Here is an 18747-nt window from a genome sequence, read left to right on the forward strand (position 1 = left end):
GAGGAGCAAAAGTACCCCAGGCTGTTGGGTCGCAGCCTTATGAGCTTCAGAGTGGAGCATCTACCAAAGCAACATGAAAAGGCTCCAGGCCTGCTTTGGGGTTAAATTGCCCACTTGGGATTTCCCCATGGGAGCCCCAGGTAAAATTGCCAGTGTGGAACAAAGTGATTAACTTTCAGGGGGTGCAGGTGCCACATATTCCATACGAAACATTGTTCTTTCAAGGAAGAGAGATACGTCTTCCTGAGTTATCAGTGTCAAACGTGATATAGATAATCCACTTTTATTCGACCTGAATTTATTAGTTAAATTCATGTTGTAATTATTGCTCTCTGTCAGCAAGGATTCCTGAAAGTGCTGACTGATTTTGCCTATTTTATTAAGTATTCGCTGGTTTCATAATGTTTTGTAAATTGAGTTAAAGTCACTACATGTCTAAGTCTTTTCCAAAGAAGCTAAAACGCTAAACCATTCATTGCTAAACAGAGGTTTATCATTTGTTGGCTTCTTATTATAGAGATGTAAAGGTAAATATGGGTGTATTGGAAACATGTTTCATTCATTACGAAAGAGTTGTACTATGAAAGAACAGGTTCTAAAAATTACAAAATATTCATGAATTTGCTAACCTAAAGAATTCTCCTGTGGTAATTCACAACTGGTTACTACTTAGTTTTCATCAGATAAATGGAATCGAAACTACTGAATATTGTAAGGAACAATCTTTTCTTTTTTCTTTTTGTTTATTTAGTTTTGAGAGAGAGAGCGAGCAAGCAGGAGTGGGGAAGAGAGAGAGAGAGAGAGAGAGAGAGAGAGAGAGAGAGAGAGAGAATCCCAAGCAGGCTCTGTACTGTCAGTGCAGAGCCTGACCTGGGGCCTGAACTCACAAATCATGAGGTCATGACCTGAGCCAAAACCAAGCGTTGGATGCTTATTGAACTGAGGCACCAGGGCACCCTGAAGGAAATAATCTTGTATGGAAGAAATTAGGAGACATGCATAAAAGGAATGAGAAGTGAGAATACATTTTTCTGGAAAGAAAAGAATGTAATTTTGCCAGGAAACAAGACAGATTATTTGGAAAGGGAAAAACTTAGGACCAAATCTCAATGAAAGAGAAAGTTGTAGAAGCATGTGAAGGCAAATTTTCGAAAAAAATTACGTATGGACAGGACTGGCCGACCTGACTTCAAGCTATATTACACAGCTGTAGGTCATCAAGACAGTATGGTCCTGGCATAAAAACAGGCACAAAGATCAGTGGAACAGAACACAAAACCCAGAAATGGATCCACAACTCTATGGTCTTCTAAACTTCAACAAAGCAGGGAAGAATGGCCAATGGGAAAAGGACCGTCCCTTCAACAAATGGTGTTGGGAAAACTGGACAGCAACATGCAGAAGAAGGAAACTGGACTACTTCCTTACAGCGTACACAAAAAGAAATCCAGACTGGATGCAAGACCTAAATGTGACACAGGAAACCATCAAAATCCTAGAGGAGAACACGGGCAGCAAAATCTTTGACTTTGGCCATAGCAACTTCTTACCACACACATCACCATAAGCAAGGGAAACAAAACCAAAGATGAACTATTGGGAATTCCTCGAGATAAAACATAAAACACCACCACCACCAACAACAACAACAACAACAATAACAGACAAAAACAAAACAAAAACTTCTTTTCAGTGAAGGAAACCATCAACAAAAGTAAAAGACAGCCTATGGAATGGGAGAAGACATTTGCAAATGACATATCCAATAAAGGTTATTATCCAGAATACATAGAGAAGTTACACAACTCGATGGCCCCAAAACAAAGAATCCAGTTAACAAACGGGTCGAAGAGGCATGCTGGGTAGCACAGTTCTGTGTCCAACTCTTGATTTCAGCTCAGGGCATGATCTCATGGCTTATGGGATTGAGCCCCTCATCTGGTTCTGTGCCAACATCATGGAGCTTGCTTAGGATTCTCTCTCTCCCTCGTTCTCTGTCTCTCCTGTATGTGTGTGCGCGTGCACGCGCGCACACACACACACACCCACACACTCTCTGTATCTCTGTCTCACAATAAATTAATAAATCTTTTACAAATGAAATATGAAGAAGATATGAATAGACATTTTTGCAAAGAAGACAGCCAGATGGCTAAAAGACACATGAGATGATGCTCAACATCCCTCAACATCAGGGAAATACCAATCAAAACCCTGATGAGTTCCCACCTCACCCTTGTCAGAATGGTTAACATTAACAACCCAAGACACAATAGGTGTTGGTGAGGATTCAGGGAAAGGGGAAGCGTCTTGTATTGATGGTGGGAATGCAATCTGGTGCAACCACTCTGGAAAACTGTATGGAGGTGCCTGAAAAAGTTGAAAATAGAACGACCCTATGATCCAGCAATTACACTCCTAGTTAGTTACCCAAGCAAGCAGCAGAGGCCCAGCCTGCATCCTCCCCTGTCCTGAAAGCAGAGAATGGCTGCTCTACTTAGAAGCGGAGCTATGGAACAGGAGGTGCACAAGGGTCTGGGGTGTGTCACGGGATGGGGCCTGGATGAGTGTGTTCCAGGACATGGGGCAGGGGTGCTGTGCAGGAGGTCAGAATGAGTGGGAGTGTGGGCTCTTCCCTGCCCCCTGGGTCACTCCCAGGTACCCTGATGACCTCAGTTCTGGCTTGTCCTCTGAATTCCTCAGGTATCCACTCAGTCTCAGGGGTTGCTCCCTTCCCAAAGAAGGCCCTAACGTCATAAACAGTCTGTAGATATTGGAAACTGCAGGCTACACCTGAAAAATATGTACAAATTATGTCCCCAAAATTGTGCTAGGTGTGCCATTCTAAAGAAATAGAGATTAATGGTACACATGTACCCTTCAGTACAAGTATGAGAGTCAAAATATTGGAATTGGCCCAATTATTCAACTTGTAGAGACACAGAGTGAATGATGATGTGTGGCCCCTGAGGATGCAGAAGGGGACAGAACTTGAGCCTGTCCATTATAGGGACATCAGGTACTAAACAGCATACTCATGAAACCCTTCCTGCCCAACCTGTCACACAACTGATACACACACACACACACACACACACACACACGCACACACACACACAAACACACACAATTGCTGCACTCAAAGCGAAAGGACTGGAAGGAGGGACCCCATGTCTAATGGCAAATATTTCTTGACAGGGGTATATCATTTTCTTCATATGTATTTGTATTTATTTATTTTTTTTCTAATTCTTAATTTTCAGAGAGAGAGAGAGAGAGAAAATCCAGAGGAGGGCTTCGTGCTGTCATTGTAGAGCCTGACTTGGGGCTTGATCCCATGAACCATGAGATCATGACCTGAGACAAAATCAAGTCAAAACACTCAACCGATTGTGCCACCTTGGCGCCTGTCCTTATTATTCAGATTTTTATTTCATTTAAGAAACAACATCCGTATAAAACCTATATCAGTAGTAAATGAGAAGATTTCATATTTGAATTTGATGTTTGTTTAATATGCACCTTAGACTAATTTATTTTTAAAAATTTTTTTATTAACGTTCTTATTTATTTTTGGGACAGAGAGAGACAGAGCATGAACGAGGGAGGGTCAGAGAGAGGGAGACACAGAATCTGAAACAGGCTCCAGGCTCTGAGCGGTCAGCACAGAGCCCGATGCGGGGCTCGAACCCATGGACTGCGAGATCATGACCTGAGCTGAAGTCGGCCGTTCAACCGACTGAGCCACCCAGTCTGCTCCAGACATTTCTCTTGTGGCTTTTAGCTCTTGAGTCAAACTTCTAAATGGGATCCCTATCCCAGATAATGAAGATATTTCAAGTAGGGGGCTTCACATAATCTTTGTTCTTTGGGGAATATTCCTCTGTCCTAAAAATATTAGTTTGATTGAACATTTAACCAATTATTAATCACTCTCATGTTATGTAGCCAGACACAATAAGCCATGGTGTGTGATTGCACACACCTGAAAACCCCAGAGGAGCTAAAGCAGCAGAAACCGAGGTCAGTGGTTGCAGAGACCGGGGTGAGGGTTGAGCCATGGCTGACGGGTAGTATACATGTGTCTGTGATGGAAATATTCTAGGAGAACATAGTGGTCATGGTTGTATAATTCTGTGAATATACGTAATGGCCCTTCAACGTGTACATTCAAAGAATCAGAGTAAAATTATTTTGAAGTTAATTTATGTTTACCTTATTAAAAATACATAAGGACAGTAAATACATAAGGACAGTAAATATCTCTATACAAACCACAAAAATTACAAAACAAAGACTGTAACAAGAGACAAAGAAGGACACTATATAATCATAAAGGGTACAGTCCAACAAGATGTGATTGCAAATAATTTGGCACCCAACATGAGAGCACCCAATACATAAAGCAGCTATTGAAAGCATAATGGAAGCATTGACAAGAACACAATAACAGTAGGGGACTTTAACAGCACACTTACATCAATGCACAGAACATCCAAAAGGAAAATCATCAAGAAAAGGGTGCATTTGAATGAGACATTGGACCAAATGTATCTAATGCGTATATGCAGACCATTCCATGTTAAAACAATGGAATACACATTGTACATTGCACACAAGCGTCCATGGAACATTCTCTGGAATAGATCACATCTTAGGTCACAAAACAAATTTTAACAAATTCAAGAAGATTGAAGTCATACAACGTACCTTTTCTGATCACAATGCTATGAAAGTAAAAATCAGCCACAAGAAAAAATTTGGAATGACCAAAAATACATGGGGGTTAAATAACATGCGATGAAAGAGCTAAAAGGTGAGCCAAGAAATAAGAGAGGAAATTTTAGAGATAGATATAGATTATACACACACACACACACACACACACATATATATATATATATATATATATATATATATATATATATATATATGTATGTATATATATATATATATGAGAGAGACAGAAAATGAAAATACACAGGTCCTAAATCTTTGGGATGCAACAAAAGTGTTCTCAGATAGAAGTTTATAGCAATACACTTCCTCACAAAGCAAGAAAAACTCCCTCATAAACAATGTAACCTTACATCTAAAGGAGCTAGAAAAAGAACAACAAAACCCAAAACCATTAGAAGGAAGGAAATAATGAAGAGTAGAGCAGAAATAAACAAAAATCAAGGTAAACAAACAAAGGAACAGATCAATGCACCAGGAGCTCATATGTAGCATTGCTGGTGTGATGTGGGCTGAGAGCAAACAGTCAAGAAAGAATTTTGAGCCATTTTTGGTGCAAAAATGTGCTTATTACAGGATGGAGCTAGAACCCATGGGTAGGAAGAGCTGCACTTGTGTTTGTGAGAAGTGACTGATGCCATACTTTCTACTTAGTGGAGGCTAAGGGTAATGCAAGTCTCTAAGGAATTTAGAAGTAGCACTTTCAGGACCATGAGGAGCTAGCTGCTGCTAAGATAAGGTTGTTTACTACTGGCTATTAAAACATCAGTCTTGAAACCCTTCCGATGTGTATCAGTAGGCCATATGCTTGAGAGGTAATTGCTAACATCTATCTGGGGAAGTGTTTATGGCTATCAGGGAAAGTGACACTAACCGGGGCCAAGCTATAGTGGTAAAACGTTAAATAAAGTCCTTGAGAGACCTGTAGGAGGATGACAATCTGTAAGCCTCAGGAATTCTACCCGGAGACTATGAGCTGCAGCCAAGTCCAGCTTTTGTTTCTTTTTCTTAATTCTTTTTTTTTTTTTTAATATGAAGTGTATTGTCAAATTGGTTTCCACACAACACCCAGTGCTCATCCCATCAGGTGCCCTCCTCAATGCTCATCACCCACCCTCCCCTCCCTCCCACCCCCCATCAACCCTCAGTTTATTCTCAGTTTTTAAGAGTCTCAATGATGGTTTGCCTCCTTCCCTCTCTGTAACTTGTTTTCCCCCTTCTGCTCCCCCCAGGTCTTGTGTGGAATTTCTCAGGACCATATAGGAGTGAAAACATATGGTATCTGTCTTTCTCTGCCTGACTTATTTCACTTGGCATAACACTCTGCAGCTCCATCCACGTTGCTACAAAAGGCCAGATTTCCTTCTTTCTCATTGCCAAGTAGTATTCCATTGTATATATAAGCTACAACTTCTCCATCCATTCGTCAGTTGATGGACATTTGGGCTCTTTCCATAATTTGGCTATTGTTGAAAGTGCCGCTATAAACATGGGGGTACAAGTGCCCCTATGCATCAGCACTCCTGTATCCCTTGGGTAAATTCCTAGCAGTGGTATTGTGGGTCGTAGGGTAGATCGATTTTTAATTGTTTGAGGAACCTCCACACTGTTTTCCAGAGCGGCTGCCCCAGTTTGCATTCCCACCAACGGTGCAAGAGGGTTCCCTTTCTCCACATCCTTGCCAGCATCTATAGTCTCCCGATTTGTTCATTTTAGCCACTCTGACCGGCGTAAGGTGGTATCTGAGTGTGGTTTTGATTTGTATCTCCCTGATGAGGAGCGACGTTGAGCATCTTTGCATGTGCCTGTTGGCCATCTGGATGTCTTCTTTAGAAAAGTGTCTATTCATGTCTTCTGCCCCTTTCTTCACTGGATTATTTGTTTTTGGGGTGTGGAATTTGGTGAGTTCTTTATAGATCTTGGATACTAGCCCTTTATCCGATATGTCATTTACAAATATCTTTTCCCATTCCATCAGTTGCCTTTTAGTTTTGTTGATTGTTTCCTTGGCAGTGCAGAAGCTTTTTAGCTTCATGAGGTCCCAATAGTTCGTTTTTGCTTTGAATTCCCTTGCCTTTGGAGATGCGTCAAGCAAGAAACTGCTGCAGTTGAGGTCAGAGAGGTTTTTTCCTGCTTTCTCCTCTAGGGTTTTGATGGTTTCCTGTCTCACATTCAGGTCCTTCATCCATTTTGAGTTTATTTTTGGGAACGGTGTAAGAAAGTGGTCTATTTGGTCGAGTTTCATTCTTCTGCATGTTGCTGTCCAGTTCTCCTAGCCCCATTTGTTAAAGAGATTGTCTTCTTTCCATTGGATATTCTTTCCTGCCTTGTCAAAGATTAGTTGGCCATAGTTTTGTAGGTCTCACCCTGGGGTTTCTATTCTATTCCATTGGTCTATGTGTCTGTTTTGGGGCCAATACCATGCTGTCTTGAGGATGCCAGCTTTGTAGTCGAGGCTAAAGTCTGGGATTGTGATGCCTCCTGCTTTGGTTTTCTTTTTCAACATTACTTTGGCTATTCGGGGTCTTTTGTGGTTCCATACACATTTTAGGATTGCTTGTTCTAGCTTTGAGAGGAATGCTGGTGCCGTTTTGATTGGGATTGCGTTGAATGTGTCGATTGCTTTGGGTAGTATTGACATTTTAACAATATTAATTCTTCCAATCCATGGGCACAGAGTATTTTTCCATTTCTTTGTATCTTCTTCAATTTCCTTCATAAGCTTTCTATAGTTTCAGCATACAGATCTTTTACATCTTTCGTTAGGTTTATTCCTAGGTATTTTAGGATTCTTGGCTCAGTTGGGAATGAGATCAGTTTCTTTATTTGTTTTTCTGTTGCTTCACTATTAGTGTATGAGAATGCAACTGATTTCTGTACATTAATTTTGTATCCTGCGACTTTGCTGAATTCATGTATCAGTTCTAGCAGACTTTTGGTGGAGTCTATCGGGTTTTCCATGTATAATATCATGGCATCTGCAAAAAGTGAAAGCTTCACTTCATCTTTGCCAATTTGGATCCCTTTGATTTCCTTTTGTTGTCTGACTGCTGATGCTAGAACTTCCAACACTATGTTAAACAACACTGGTGACAGTGGACATCCCTGTCGTGTTCCTGATCTCAGGTGGAAAGCTCTCAGTTTTTCCCCACTGAGGATGATATTAGCTGTGGGCTTTTCATAAATGGCTTTTGTGATGTTTAAGTATGTTCCTTCTATCCCAGCTTTCTTGACGGTTTTGATTAAGAAAAGATGCTGAATTTCATCAAATGCTTTTTCCGCATCGACTGACAGGATCATATGGTTCTTATCTTTTCTTTTATTAATGTGATGTATCACACTGATTGACTTGGGAACATCGAACGAGCCCGGCAGCCCAGGAATGAATCCCACTTGATCATGGTGAATAATTCTTTTTCCATGCTGTTGAATTCGATTTGCTAGTATCTTGTTGAGAATTTCTGCATCCATATTCATCAGGGATATTGGCCTGTAGTTCTCTTTTTTTTGCTAGGTCTCTGCCCGTTTTGGGAATGAAAGTAATGCTGGCTTCATAGAATGGGTCTGCAAGTTTTCCTTCCCTTTCTATTTTCTGGAACAGCTTGAGAACGATAGATATTATCTCTGCTTTCCATGCCTGCTGATGGGTATTGAGGAGGGCACCTGTTGGGATGAGCACTGGGTGTTGTATGGAAACCAATTTGACAATAAATTTCATATTAAAAAATAAATTAAAAAAATAAATTAAAAAAATAAAACATCTTTGCATTTCTGGGATAAATACTAATTGATCTCAGTTTAGTTTTGTAGTGCAGTCTTGGATTCAGTCAACTATTTTATTGAAAATGTGTATGCCTGAGAAACTGAATAGAAGACCATGGGGGAGGGGAAAGAAAAAAACAAAAAGGGAGGGAGCCAAACCATAAGAGACTCTTAAAAACTGGGAAGAAATTGAGGGTTGATGGGGGTGGGAGGGTGGGGAGGGTGGGTGATGGGTACTGAGGACGGTACCTGTTGGGATGAGCACTGGGTGTCATATGGAAACCAATTTGACAATAAATGTCACATGAAAAAAAATGCCTGGTTGAATTCCCCTGGGAAGCCATCTGGTCCTGGACTCTTACTTGTTGGGAGATATTTTTTTTTTCCAACATTTTTATTTTTACTTTTGGGACGGAGAGAGACAGAGCATGAACGGGGGAGGGGCAGAGAGAGAGGGAGACACAGAATCGGAAACAGGCTCCAGGCTCCAAGCCATCAGCCCAGAGCCCGACGCGGGGCTCGAACTCACGGACCGCGAGATCATGACCTGGCTGAAGTCGGACGCTTAAACGACTGCGCCACCCAGGCGCCCCGGGAGATATTTTTTAACTGATTAAATTTCTTCGCTGGGTATGGGTCTGTTCATGTTTTCTGTTTCTTCCTGTTTGAGTTTTGAAAGTGTGTGGGTGCTTAGGAATTTGTCCGTTTCTTCCAGGTTGTCCAGTTTGTTCCCATATAATGTTTCATAGGTTTCCCTGATAAATTGCTTGTATTTATGAGGGATTGGTTGTAATAATGCCATTTTCATTCATTATTTTATTTATTTGGGTCATCTCCCTTTTCTTTTTCAGAAGCCTGGCTGGAAGTTTATCAATTTTGTTTATTTTTTTTTTCAAAAAAAAGAAAAAAAAAACAAAAAAACAACTCTTGGTTTCATTGATCTGCTCTACAGTTGTTTTTCTTTTTTTCCTATTTTTTATATCTGCTCTGATCTTTATTATTTCTCTTCTTCTGCTGGGTTTGGAGTGCCTTTGCTGTTCTGCTTCTATTTCCTTTAAGTGTGCTGTTAGAGTTTGTATTTGGGATTTTCCTTGTTTCTTGAGATAGGCCTGGATTGCAGTGTGTTTTCCTCTCAGGACTGCCTTCGCTGCACCCCATAGAGTTTGGATTGTTGTATTTTCATCTTCATTTGTTTCCATATATTTTTTAATTTCTTCTCTAATTGCCTGGTTAACCCATTCATTCTTCAGTAGGGTGTTCTTTCAACTCCATGCTTTTGAAGGTTTTCCAGACTTTTTCCTGTGGTTGATTTCAAGTTTCATAGCATTGTGGTCTGAAAGTGTGCATGGTATGATCTCAGTTCTTTTATACTTATGAAGGGCTGTTTTGTGACCCAGTGTGTGATCTATCTTGGAGAATGTTCCATGTGCGGTCGAGAAGAAAGTATATTCTGTTGCTTTGGGATGCAGAGTTCTAAATAGATCTGTCAAGTCCATCTGATCCAATGTATCATTCAGGGCCCTTGTTTCTTTAATGATCTGTGTCTACATGATCTATCCAATGTTGTCAGTGGAGTATGAAAGCCCCTGCAATGACCACAGTCTTATCAATGAGGTTGCTTATGTTCGTGATTAATTGTTTTATATATTTGGGGGCTTCCATATTCACCGCATAGACATTTTTAATTGTTAGAACGTCTTGATGGATAGACCCTGTAATTATTATATAATGTCCTTCCTCATCTCTTGTTACAGCCTTTAATGTAAAGACTAGTTGGTCTGATAAAAGTATGGCTACTCCAGCTTTCTTTTGACTTCCAGTAGCATGATAGATAGTTCTCCATCCCCTCACGTTCAATCTGAAGGTGTCCTTAGGTCTAAAGTGAGTCTCTTGTAGACAGCAAATAGATGGGTCTTGTTTCTTTTATAGATTCTGATACCCTATGTCTTTTGGTTGGAGCATTTAGTCCATTTACATTCAGTGTTACTGCTGAAAGACATGGGTTTAGAGTCATTGTGACATCTGATGTTTTCATGCTTGTAGTGGTGTCTCTGGTATTTTGTGGTCCTTGCAACATTTCCCTCACAGAATCCCCCTTAGGATCTCTCGTAGGGATGGTTTAGTGGTGATGAATTTTTCAGTTTTTGTATGTTTGCGAAGACCTTTATCTCTCCTTCTATTCTGAATGACAGGCTTGCTGGATAAAGGATTCTCGGCTGCATATTTTTCCTGTTCATCACATTGAAGACTTTCTGCCATTCCTTTCTGGACTGCCAAGTTTCAATAGATAGGTCTGCTACTACCCTTCTGTGTCGACCTTTGTATGTTAGGGCCCATTTATCCCTAGCTGCTTGCAGGATTCTCTTTATCCTTCTTTTTCCACTTTCACTATGATATGTCGTGCAGAAGATCGATTCAAGTTATGTCTGAAGGGAGTTCTCTGTAGCTCTTGGATTTCAATGCATGTTTCTTTCCCCAGATTGGAGAAGTTCTCAGCTATTATTTGTTCAAGTACACCCTCAGCCCCTTTTTCTCTGACTCTTCTGGAATTTCTATGATACGGACATTTTATCAAAGAACAAAGAACAAAGATTAGGTGAAGGCCCCTACTTGAAATATCTTCATTGTCTGGCATGGGGACCCTCTGGGGTTTGACACAAGAGCAGAAGCCAGAAGACAAATGTCTGGACCAGAGAGAATTCCTTGAAAATCTTTCATTTTCCTGGACAGGCCATGGTGATATTGGTCTAATGTGCATATTATAAAAATACCCAAATGTAACAGTCAATATTCCATTTATACTAATCTATTAGGCGATAAAGTATAACGTTGTTAAAGGTTTTCTACAGGTGATGTTTATTTAGTAAAAGGAATATTTAAATAATGAGGACAGGCACCAAGGTGGCTCAATGGGCGAGTTTCTGAGTCGATTTGGCTCAGTTCATGATCTCATGGTTCTTGAGATCAAGTCCCAAGTCAGGCTCTGCAATGACAGCTTGAAGCCCTGGTCAGGATTCCACTTCTCGCTCTTTCCAAATAAATAAAGAGGAAACAACAAATACAGACAGAGAAAAAATATACATTCTTTGAAGAAATAATAGCCTGTAAGACATGGTGTCATCTTCACAGTCCTTTGGCTTTGAGTGCAGCAGGTGTCTGTGTTTGTGTCTACGAGTGGTGAGCAGGTTGGGCATCCATCCAGGACTATGGTCTTGTACTATGGTATGTCCCCACAGTGGACAGGCACAGTCCTGTCCCCTTCTGCATTCTCAGGGGCCACACATCATCCTGTACTCTGCGTCTCCAGAAGCTGAATGACTGGGCCAATTCCAATATTTTGACTCTCATCATTGTACAAAAGGGCACATCTGTACGGGAACTCTCTCTTTCTTTAGGCGTGTACACCTAGCACAACTTTGGGGACGTAATTTATAGGCATTTTTCGGGCACTGCCTCCAGTTTCCAATATCTACAGACTCTTTACTCCGTTGCGGTCTTATGTGAAAATCAGGGACCCCCGGGACTGAGTGGATACCTGAAGAATAGGAGGACAAGCCAGCACTGAGGCCATCAGGGTACCTAGAAGTGACCCACGGGGCAGGGAAGAAACCACACTCCCTCATTCTGACCTCCTGCACAGCATCCCTGCCCCATGTCCTAGAACACACCCATCCAGGCCCCATCCGATGACAAACCCCAGTGGCCTGTGCACTTCCAGGTCCATAGCTCTGCCTCTCAGAAGAGCAGCCAGTCCCTGCTTTCAGGCCAGTGGAGGATGCAGGCCGGGCCACTGCTGTCTGCTTGCTGGCTCTCCTCCCAGGCTGGGTCGCTTACTCTCAGGAAAGTACCTTAAGTGCAGGTCAGGTCAATGAGTTAAAGACCATGACCTGAATGGGTTCATCCTGAGGATTCAGTGGCAACAGCCAAACCACTTGAACCTCGGCAAGCAAGAGAGTGCTTTACACAGCATATCAGCAGCTCAGGGAGACTGCAGGATGGAGACTCAGTCAGGCTTTGATACCGAGTCAAGCCCTTCCACCCTTCAGGCTCCTCCATCAGTGGCGCCCGGCACCTGCCAGCCTCATCTTTGGGGAGCAGTGTCCCTGTCATGAGCAGCCACACAGCACCCACGGGTGACCACAAGACACACAGGAATACTGCAGGGCTCCCTGATCTCCCAGCAAAGAAAGTGCCATTCCAACTGACACATCCTCAGAGGATTCCAGGCAGATCAGACCCAACTCTGTAAAATCCAATGTTTTTGAGGTGCCTTTCAGGAAGTCTATGAAAAATGTAGGTCTCGTCCCAACTGCAGTATTCTGAGATGAATTCACTGAGCGGTGGAGTCAGGCACTGGGTTCCAGGACAGAAAAGAGAGACAAGGTGGCCAGCTCCCAAGATGCACAGGGCGTGTTGTGGCAATGTGTTGGGAACCATATATTTATGTTACAGCTCTCTGGGTCTGGTTGAAAGAAAACATATATCCAAACAAACCTTCTTTATGGACTTGGTGGATTATATCAACCAGGAAACATTTCAGAAAATTTGCACACTCTCACTCCATATATCTGCTTACTCTCATCTAAATTCGATCACATCACCCTATATTCCCAGATACTTTTTCACTTACTGGGAGTGCATGATATGCTCTAGAGACACCACAGTGACTCTACAACATTACTAGTAGACCTTATAAATGATTTCAGTCCTGTTAACATATGTATGCCGTTGTACATAATGTGCTTCATTTCTGTACATGAATCACAAACTATCAGAGCGAGAAATTAAGAAAATAATTTTAAAATCACTCCAAAAGAAGAAAATTCTTGACAATAAATCACCCTACAGGCACCTGGGTGTCACAGTCAGTGAAGCATCTGACTTTCGCTCAGGTCGTGACCTCATGATTTGTGTTGTGAGACTTCTGTTGGGCTCTGTGCTGACAGCTCAAAGTCTGGAGCCTGCTTCAGATTCTGTGTCTCCCTTTCTCTCAGCTCTTCTCCACTCATACACGTGCTCTCTCTCTCTCTTTCTGTGTGTGTATGTGTGTGTGTTTCCATGTATCTCTCTGTGTCAAGAATAAATAAACATAAAAAACTTAAAAAGAAAAGAATGAATTTAACCAAGAAGATGAAAGATCTCTTTACTGAAAACCAGAAATCAGTGGAGAAAGAATTTGAACAGACAGAAATAAGCAGAAAGACATTCTATGCTAGTGGATCCCAAGAATTAAGATTCTCAAAATGTCCACACTACTTAAAGCCACCTACACATTCCCTAGGTGCAATCCTTTACAAAGTTGAAGCACTTTCCCAAAAATAGAATAATCCTTCAAGGTGGACAGAAGCACAAAAGGCTCTGAATACCAAAGTCATTAAGAGAACGAGGACCACATCTGGAAGCATCATGCTTTTTGATTTGAAACTAGATCTCAAAGCTACAATAACCCAAGTAGTACAGTCTTGGGGTAAAAGCAGACACACAGGTCATTGGAACAGAACTGAAGTCCCAGGAAGAAACCCACACATATGTAACCAATTAATTCACAACAAAAGAACCAAGAATATAACCTGAGGCAAAGGCAGTCTTCCTCAATGGTGGTGCCCAGAATCACTGAGCACAGAAAAACAACAGGCGCGGAAAAACAACCTGACACCTATTTAGCATCACACACAGAAACGAAGTTGAAATGTACTACAGACTTGAGACCTGAAACCATAAATACCTGGATAAGAACTTGGACAGAAGGTGTGGGAAATCGCACAACGATCTCCTGAGTTGGGAGATTATAGGGCACGCTTGGCAGAGCAGATCACTGCTCTCTGGCCTTCCTGCAAACAGCCAGCAGCAGCTCACTTACCTAGTTGGTGTGTATCTGGGGGGCAGGCGAGACTTGGCTGATCTAGTGCGTGTGTATCTAGGGGTTGGGTTCTGCATGGGCTCACCAAGTCCTTGGACCGTGTTGTCACGTGGAATATTTTATCCTGTCTAGATATGGTTCGCACCATGTCTTCAATACGTTCTTTCTAGCATGTGGCCCGCTGGTGTGTTGCACATCGTTTGTAGGCTTAATGACTACGGGAGCCTGAGAGCAGCTCGCAGAGACGTCCCTTAAACTCCCTCTCATCTCTCTTGACTTGCATGGAGTGTGAAGCAATCCTTTCTGCTGTCCTTGGCTTTGCTGGACAGAGCCAAATGCCAAACCCATGAGAATGTTTGGATCACAGTCTTGACTTGAGTTTTGGGATTTGACACCAGAAGCCAAAGCTACAAAGGAAAACTAAACAAGTGGGACTACATGAAACTACAAAAAAAAACAAGTTCTGCACAGCAACAATATCTTCCACAGAATGGAAAGGCAACATTGTTAATGGGAGAAAATACTTGCAAGCTATATACATGGTCAAGGGTTAAAACACAAAAGATATCAAGAACTCCTACAGAGCGACAATGCAAAACCAAAGAGCAATGATAGAACTGGCAGAGTCCTGAAGAGGCATTCTTCCAATGAAGACATACAGATGGCCACCACATACATGAAGAGAAGTTCCATGTCACTCCACATTAGGGAAATGAAAGTCCAAAGCCAAAGAGATATCACCTGAAACCTGTCTGAATGGTCTTATCAAAAAGACAAGAAAACACAAGCATCGGGTACAATGTGGAAGAAAGGGAATCATTGGGCCCTGTTGGTGGCATTGGAACTTGGTGCAGAGGCAGTCGCAAACAATGTAAAGTTTCCTCACACAATTCAGAGGAGAACATCCATATCATCTAGCAACTTCCCTCAATTACCCCCCTAGGTACTACTCTGAACATGAAATCACTAACTCCCGAAAATACCTTCACACCTGTTATTATGCCACAGTGTTTATAATAGCCTGGAGGGCATTTTGCCAAGTGAAAAAACTCACACAGAGAAAAACACATACAGAATGCTTGCACATATATGGGGAATCTGACTCAAAAACTAAGGAAACAAAAAACAAAAATCCTCAAAACATAATGAAACAAGCCCATCCATACATAAAGATGATTGCAACGGGGGGGGGGGGGTGCAGGAAGGAGGGAAATAGGTAAAGGTCAAGACACATCATCGAATAAAAAAAGACCATGTCAACAGGGAAAGGGAGAGTAAAGGTGACTCAGTATCTCAAATTCTACCTTCCTCTATTTCAGAGACATTACTTCAGTCCATTCCATTCACTAGACCTACGTGAATAGTAACCAATTACAAGGACTTGGCAGTTCTTTACCAGGACTTGAGTTCTTTAATTAGGATTTCGTATCCAACAGGACAGATTGCTTAGATTACTAGGTAACTTAGATTTTCCATTACATTTATGGTTACTTGAAGTACCATGATGTCACTAAAACTCCTTAGATCTAAGTGGACGCTTTCATTACCCTCAACATATGTACATACCACTAAAAGAGTACAATGAAGTTAAGGTGCATTGTCCATCACACAAAAGTGATTGTTTTTTCCTTGTTGTAGCGAGCGTTTGGTGACAAAAAGGTTCCGGGAATCGAGCTCCTTATCAAATTCCATGCGATGGGTTATGCAGAATATAGTAATCATGGTAATCAAGAAAATAATGATCTTCAAGACAATCATAATCTCCAGAATTGCTGACAGAGACAACTCACCCCCCGGGGACAAAACAGATGCTTAGGAGCCTCAGCTGCTCAAAGTGGCCGACACCACACCATCTTACTGAAAACATAAAGTACTAGTCAGCTTGATATGTAAGTTTGGGAAAGCCTCAGTTCTCAGACTTTTGCTTTCGGTGAGGTCACGGTGCTGCCTGCAGGAAGTTTTCATCCGGTGTAACAGCATTGGGACACACTATTGAAATGAGAATTTCCTATGCAACAAAACTGTTTCTTTGGAAAGAACTGGGACCCTGCCGTGGTCCGGACTAAATATACACATGGTACCGCAGACAATTACACACATGCACGAACACAAACGCCAACAACCTGACAGAGGTGGAACTCATGCAATGAAAGAGCGTTTGCTCAAGACCTCATTTCCAAAGGAGGCTGAGAGACCAGCACCGTCTGCTCAGGTACACATGCACTGGTTTCTAGAGACCCGGCGGGCTCAGAGTCATTTCTCCCTCAGGCTGCCTGGTGAATACTGGAGGAGATGTGACTCCTAAGGACTGAAACTCTTGAAACACAAAACGAATGCAACACAGGAGGCGTTCCATGGACACATGAAGCGCCACACCTCACGGATATGAAGAACAAAACCCAAAGTCGGCCTGGAACGAGGAGCTTTCGAGTCCACCTTCCTCGCCAGAGTATGAAGAAGACGGGGTCCTAGGAAGGTCTTGCTGACCCATGCTCCGCGCTGTGCCGCCACCCTCACCAAGAGCCCCGCGTGTCACTCTGCAAAGTGTCTCAGGCTGGATGTGAAATGACAGGGTTCCCCGCAGAGGGCGTGACTCAGGCCCCAGAGACTATTTTGCTGGATTCCCCGTTTGAGGGCACACGCACGTCTCCAAGCCCACCTCTGCTCGCAGGACACGCACGCTAGGTGCAAACGCTTTCCCTGCCTCTCCACAGGCAGCAGTGGGAAAGCCAGCGGTGCAGCACGCTCATGTGGCGCCCGACTGCCTGGCTTCATGCCTCGAGTCTTCCCCCTTCACAGCAGTGACCCCCGGCACACATTATTTCACATCTTCCCTTGGAAATACGAACGGGGACCAGAGTCCTTGCCGAGGTACTCTGTGTCGTCAGCATAGATCTCTCAAGTGGTCAGAACAGTGCCTGGAACAGGCTAAGCGCCCTACCAAGGTGGGATAAGACCAAGGAGAAAACAAACACGCATAGGCAGTCCCCTCCCTCGTGGCCAGCACCTAGGCAAGTGCTGGGGCTGGTGAGGCAGGGGAGGGATCCCTTCCTTCCCCCGACGGTGTCCGGCTCCCCCTCCCTCCTCAGGACTTCCAGCTGGCAGCATGAAAACCTCCCTGCCTGATTCTGGGTGGTGCCGGCTAGGAACCCAGTGCCTCAGGGAGAGGCCCTCGCACATCTCCCTGGATACTTTGACGGGCTTCAGGTCAACAGACTCTGCCTCCTCACCTATATGGCAACAGGGACTGCACACCCGTGGAGCCGCTTTAGGACTTGCAAAGCATCAAAGGTGTTCGGACCACAACCAAGTTTCGAGGACACGCACGGCGACTACTTTACCAAGGAAACCTCTCACATGGCGAGCTCATGGATCAATATCCATGCGATGACTCAGGCAGAATAATCACGGTAATCATGAAGGTAATGATACTCAAGGTCACCATAATCTCCTTCATTCTGGAGAGACACAACTCACCCCTCGGGGACCAAACAGACGCTTAGGAGCCTGAGCTGCTCCAAGTGGCCTACACCACACCATCTTCCTGAAAACATAAAGCACCAGTCAGCTCGATAGGGAAGTGTGGGAAAGCCTCTGCTCTTAGGCCTTTGCTTTCCGTGAGGTCAAGGTGCTGCCTTCAGGATGGTTTCAGCCTTTGAGACAGGATTGGAACTCTCTAGTGAACTGAGATATTCCCATGCAACAAAACGCATTCCTTGCAAACAACTGGGTCCCTGACGCGGTCCGGACTCCACACGGGCCACAGCACCACACTCACGCACACACACTCCCCCCCCCCCCAACAACCGGGGAGAGGTACAACCCATGCAATGAAAGACCGTTTGCTCAAGACCTCATTTCCAAAGGAGGCTGAGAGAGGAGCACTGCCTGCTCCAGTACACACGCACTGGTTTCTAGGGACCCGGTGGGCTCCGAGTCACTGCTCCCTCGTGCTGCCTGGGGAGTCCCGGAGGAGATGTGATTGCCAAGGACTGAAACTCTTGAAACACGGAACGAATGCAAGACAGGAGGCGCTCCACGGACACGGGAAGCACCACGCCCCACGGATAGGAACAACAAAACCCACAAGTCTGCCTTGGACAAGGAGCTTTTCCATCCACCTTCCTCGCCAGAGTGCGAAGAAGACGTTCCCACCCAACATGTCCCAAAGAGATGACTTTGGACGCCATCCACAACACCCAGTTCTCTTCAGCACACATCTCCAAGGAGGAAAGAGTCTGCACCACCCTCTAAAACACAGAAGCGCCACTTATTCCTGCCTCCCTGGCTCCCAGTTCACTGATGGAATGCACATTGCCTTCAGAAAGGAAGAGCTCAACAGGGAGTTGCACTTGCCCTAATCCAGACTCCTACCCCCTAGTCCCATT

The sequence above is a fragment of the Felis catus genome (assembly GCF_018350175.1).
Source record: "Felis catus isolate Fca126 chromosome A2 unlocalized genomic scaffold, F.catus_Fca126_mat1.0 chrA2_random_Un_scaffold_38, whole genome shotgun sequence".
Lineage (NCBI taxonomy): Eukaryota > Metazoa > Chordata > Mammalia > Carnivora > Felidae > Felis > Felis catus.